This window comes from Saccopteryx leptura, chromosome 3, assembly GCF_036850995.1.
Source record: "Saccopteryx leptura isolate mSacLep1 chromosome 3, mSacLep1_pri_phased_curated, whole genome shotgun sequence".
Classification (NCBI taxonomy): domain Eukaryota; kingdom Metazoa; phylum Chordata; class Mammalia; order Chiroptera; family Emballonuridae; genus Saccopteryx; species Saccopteryx leptura.
In genome coordinates this window covers 141,376,777-141,382,776 of record NC_089505.1, presented here as the reverse complement: position 1 = coordinate 141,382,776, position 6,000 = coordinate 141,376,777, and positions in this window count along the sequence as shown.

The window sequence follows — 6,000 nt, the reverse complement described above, 5'->3', positions numbered from 1 at the left end:
CTCTTCTGCACAAAAATTAATTCAAAATTTATCAAAGATCTAAATTTAAGATCTGAAACAATAAATCACATAGAAGAAAACAGAGGTACTAAACTCATGGACCTTGGCCATAAAGAACAATTTATGAATTTGACCCCAAAGGCAAAGGAAGTAAAGGCAACACTAAATGAATGGGACTATATCAAACTAAAAAGCTTCTGCACAGCAAAAGAAACTGACAACAAAACAAATAGCCAACTAAATAGGAGATGATATTTGTAAACAACAGCTCTGTTAGGGAGTTAATATCCAAAATATATAAAGAACTCACAAAGCTCAGCAACAAACAAGCAAACAATCCAATTTAAAAATGGGGGAGGAACTAATAGACACTTCTCCCAAGAGGACATACAAATGGCCAACGGATACATGAAAAGATGCTCATCTTCACTAGCTATTCGAGAAAGCAAATCAAACTACAATGAAATACCAATGGGGTTGGGAACCTATGGCTCAAGAGCCAGATGTAGCTCTTTTGATTGCTGCATCTGGCTCACAGACAAATCTTTAATAAAAAAAATAATAACGTTAAAAATCCAAAACATTCTCATGTATTACAATCCATTCATTTCCTACCGCTCATGTTCATGGTAGCAGGTGGGTGGAGCCAATCACAGCTGTCCTCTGGGACAACACCAAATTTTTATTGGACACTGCATAATGTACACGAGTCATTGTGAGGTCAGGAAGTAAATTTCCCTCCTTTTCCTTTTAATCAAGCAGTCAGCTAGATAATTGCAGAAACCCTTTTGATGAAGAAGATGGCTAAAAGAAAAAAAGATGAGGAGTATCATACTTTTCAGCAGGAATGGACAGAGGAAATTCCTCCTTTGTGGAGAGAGCAGGTTCTGCAGTGTGTCTAATATGCAATAATAAAATTGCATCGATGCAACGGTCAAGTATAAAGCGGCACTTCGACACATGCCATACTACATTTGCATTGAAATATCCAGCAGGGGACAGCAGGAAGAAAGCATGTCAAGAGCTACTGTGCAGAGTGCAAGCTAGTCAGCAGCAACTTCATGTTTGGACCCAACAAGGTGACAGGAATTCAGCTAGCTTTGCTGGTGCTTTAGCAATTGTGAAAAATGGAAAGTCAATTCACAGATGGGGAGTATGCCAAAACATTCATGCTTGATGTTGCCAATGAACTTTTTGTCGACTTTTTGGATAAAGACAAGATAATCAAATGAATAAAAGACATGCCTCTGTCGGCAAGAACTGTTCACGATCGTACCATCATGATGGCAAATCAAATTGAGGCAACACAAGAGAAGGACATAAATGCAGCCCCATTCTTTTCTCTCACTTTGGATGAGTCAACAGACATAAGCCATTTATCCCAGTTCAGCGTGATTGCAAGGTATGCTGTCGGTGACACACTACATTAGGAAAGTCTTGCTGTTTTGCCTATGAAAGAGACAACAAGAGGGGAGGATTTATTCAAGTCTTTCACTGAGTTTACTAAAGAAAAAAATCTACCGATGGATAAACTTATTTTGGTGTGTACTGATGGTGCTCTGTGCATGGTGGGGAGAAACAGAGGATTTGTAGCGCTTCTTCGTGAATATGTAAAGAGACCCATCTTAAGTTTTTACTGCATCCTACACCAGGAGGCGCTTTGTGCTCAGATGTGTGGCAAGCAGCTTGGTGAGGTGATGCCTCTGGTCCTTCGGGTGGTCAACTTTATTGTTGCCGGAGCTTTAAATGATCACCAGTTTAAAACACTGCTGGATGAAGTTAGGAATAATTATCCTGGTCTGCTTCTGCACAACAATGTGTGTTGGTTGTCAAGAGGGAAGGTGCTCAGCCGTTTCATGGCTTGTCTGAGTGAAATCTGAACTTTTCTTGAAATGAAAAATGTTGAGCATCTTGAGTTAGCTAACACTGAGTGGCTCCTGAAGTTTTACTATTTCGTGGACATGACTGAACATCTGAACCAGCTCAATGTGAAAATGCAAGGCATTGGAAATACAGTCTTATCCCTTCAACAGCAGTGTTTGCATTTGAAAACAAGCTGGAACTCTTCATCGCTGACATTGAAACAGGTCATTTACTACACTTTGAAAAACTGGGAGAGTTTAAAGATGCATGCACAGCAAGTGACCCTGCTCAACATCTTGATCTCTAGCAGCTAGCGGGCTTCACATCTAATCTCCTGCAGTCATTCAAAGTGCACTTTGGAGAATTTCGTGAGTGCACTTGTCTTTTTAAGTGCATCACCCATCCACATGAGTGTGCAGTGGACAGCGCTGACCTGAGTTACATTCCTGGTGTCTCTGTCAGAGATTTTGAGCTACAAGCTGCTGACCTGAAGGCCTCAGACATGTGAGTGAATAAGTTCAAGTCACTGAATGAAGATTTGGAAAGACTTGCATGACAGCAAGCAGAGTTGGCGAGCAAACACAAGTGGGGAGAAATGAAAAAACTTCAACCCCCGGACCAGCTGATTGTCAAAATTTGGAACATGCTTCCCATCACATATCACATACTGTAGCATGTGAGTATTGCTGTACTGACAATCTTTGGCTCTACATATGCATGTGAGCAGTCTTTCTCACATCTAAAGAATGTTAAGACCAACATACGATCATGTTTAATGGATGGAAGTCTCAATGCCTGCATGAAGCTTAACGTCACCACATATCAACCAGACTACAAAGCCATCAGCAAAACCATGCAGCACCAGAAGTCACATTAATGGTAAGAAGTACTTTATTCATCATTGGTTAGCAACAGCATAACAACATTATTAAAAAGAATTCAGAGACTTATTGTACTTTAAAAGTGTTGGTCTTATATAAAATACACACATTTACTTTTATTTAGTGTTAAACATATTGTATGGCTCTCAGAGAATTACATTTTAAAATATGTGGTGTTCATGGCTCTCTCAGCCAAAAAGATTCCTGACCCCTGAGATACCACCTCACACCTGTTAGATTGGCTGTTATCAACAAATCAGGTAATAACAAGTGTTGGAGAGGCTGTGGAGAAAAAGGAACCCTCGTTCACTGCTGGTGGGAATGCAAATTAGTACAATCATTATGGAAGAAAGTATGTTTGTTCCTCAAAAAATTAAGAATAGAACTACCATAAGACCCAGCAATCCCTCAACTGGGTATCTACCCCCCAAAATAAAAAATATTGGTACATAAGGACACATGCAACCCCATGTTCATTGCAGCATTGTTTACAATGGCCAAGACATGGAAACAACCAAAGTGCCCCTCGATAGGGGACTGGATAAAGAAGATGTGGTACATATATATATAACGGAATACTATTCAGCCATAAGAAATGACATATGGCTGTTTATGACAACATGGATGGACCTTGAGAACATTATACTGAGTGAAATAAGTAAATCAGAAAAACCTAAGAACTATATGATTTCACACGTAGGTGGGATGTAAAACTGAGACTCATGGACATAGATAAAAGTGAAGTGGTTACCGGGGGAGGGGGATGTGGCAGAAGGAGTGAGGAAAGGGAGTAAAGAGGGACAAATAAATGGTGATGGAAAATGATTTGACTTTGGGTGATGTGTATACAACATAATCAACAGTTCAAATGCTATAGAAATGTTTACCTAAGATCTATGTACTCTTATTGATCAATGTCACCCTGTCAAATCTAATTTTCTTTCTTTTTTTTTAAATTTTTTTTCAAAGATTTTATTTATTCATTATAGAGAGGGGAGAGAGAGAGAGAGAGAGAGAGAGAGAGAAAGAGAGAGAGAGAGAGAGAGAGAGAGAGAGAGAGAGAGAAGGGAGGGAGGGAGGAGCTGGAAGCATCAACTCCCATATGTGCCTTGACCAGGCAAGCCCAGGGTTTTGAACCGGCAACCTCAGCGTTTCCAGATTGACGCTTTATCCACTGCGCCACCACAGGTCAGGCAAATCTAATTTTCTTAAAAAGGATTATCTAGTCTAACATGCGAGTGAAATCAGTGGCCATTAAGGAGAGAGGTAAGCATGTCAGGGCTCTTCTTATGAGAATTGGACTGAGATACACAGGCTACATACAAGCAGGCGGTACTTCTTCAGGGAAGTGGTTTTCAAATAACTTTTCAACATGTGTTCAAAGATGATGCTGAATTGGTTTGGGAGAAGAACAGAGAAGGACCACAGGCTTTGCCTCGGCCTCTCTCCTACTATTATTCACAGAAGTTCTTCCCTGGCCACAAATTCATTGGAACAGAATCCAGCATGTGGGGCTGGCTTTGTGGGTTTGTGACTTGTGAAGCTGCACAGGCCCCAAGCTGAGAAAAGCCCTGTGCTTCATTTAATGCTCTGCTCTCACCTTCTTGAAGTTCTTAAAAAATTTTGAACCAGGGACTGCACATTTCCGTTTTGTCCTAGGCTTTCTAATTTATGTAGCTAGTCCAGCCTACAACTGACTACACTGGCTATCCTTAAAGAGCAATTTATCATGCTTATTTGGAGTTTTATATGGCCAGGATTGTCATAAATGCAGATACTCTGGGCCTACTTGGGCCTACTCCAGGCCTAGGAGATCAAAATCTGTATTTTAAAAGTTCCCCTGATAATTCAATGCACATTAAAGTGTGAGAAGTGTTCCTTGAGAATGCCTCATGCCCCATGTGTGCTGAGAGTAGAGCTAACCCCACCCCGACTCCTCTGGTGAGTGTGGGACTTGGCCTGGCCAATGAGAATTCCCAGGTGTAATGCCGGTGGCCGAGGCAAGAATCCATATTGGATTCGGGCAGACGGTAGAGGAACTGCAGAGCCAGAAAACATTGGGCCATTCCTGTTTAGTAAAGTTGCAATGGCAGATGAGCAGACAGCTAGGAGGAAAACTGCTTCTCACAGAAGCAGGTGAACAAATAGCAAAAATGGACCCTCACAGCGGTGGCTAGGCAATCTGCCATCCACCCTGAGAGCAAGCACTCATAGCTTTAACTAGACTATACACATGTGACACTGCCATGTGTGCACATGCTAATCAGGCAGAGTGCAAGCGAGCAAGCCTAACACAGCTGTTTTCCCAATACCAGGGAACTGTGATTTCATTCGTTTGGAGATAAGCACAACACAGGTTATGCCAAATACTCCAAATACTGGAATTTGTGTAGGAACCACTCAGCTGAGTCCATCTTTTCCCTGTGACTGCTGGCAGTAAGAGTGACCTGAGTCTGGAGTTGTTGCGGCCACCGTATAAAGTCTGAAGATGAAACCAGCATTGCAAAGGAGAGCCAAGAGAATGGGGAGGAATTGAATCTTGATGCTGTAGCCTTAGCTTCTCAGAAGGTGTACTACTTGTCTGAGATAAATCTACTCTTGGATTTTTTAGTTACTTGATCCAATAATTCCTATTTTCATTTAAGTTCATTTGAGTCACGTTTTCTGCTCTTTGGTCCATAAGAGATCTGATGGATAAATTCTTTTTACATTCATGTTTTCAAAAAATGACCCTCAGAGGTAGAGAGATCTGCTGTGCTGTAATCATATGTACACTGTAATAGATGCACTTTTTGCTTAAACTATCCTGTTTGGTTACAAAGTTGCAGAAACTCACTGGATAAGTACCAAATTTCCACTTTGTATTATGTTAAGTGATACCAATTCTGGATCAAAAATATTTTTCTCTTTGCTTGTGTTCTTCTGCTGTTTCAAAACATGCAATTTCATTGTAGTTAATAATGGAGGGCCAGTCGATTCTAGTGTGTAATAACATGTTTCCTTCTGGTGTGTAACTTCCTTAGGCAGTTCACTGAGCTAAGAATGGAAAGCTCCAGTTTTCACATCAAGTAGATAAAAGCATTTCTCTAACTAACACCCGCCCTTACCCCCATGTTTATTACCTCCTTTAATTGTTGCTTAAGTTCCATTATCTCAAGGAAATGATTAACCAAGCTTTTTCTTTAATACAACATCAGAGTCCCATTCCAGACATTTTATTTATCTCTGACTCCCTGGTAGGTAGCTCAGTGCCCTG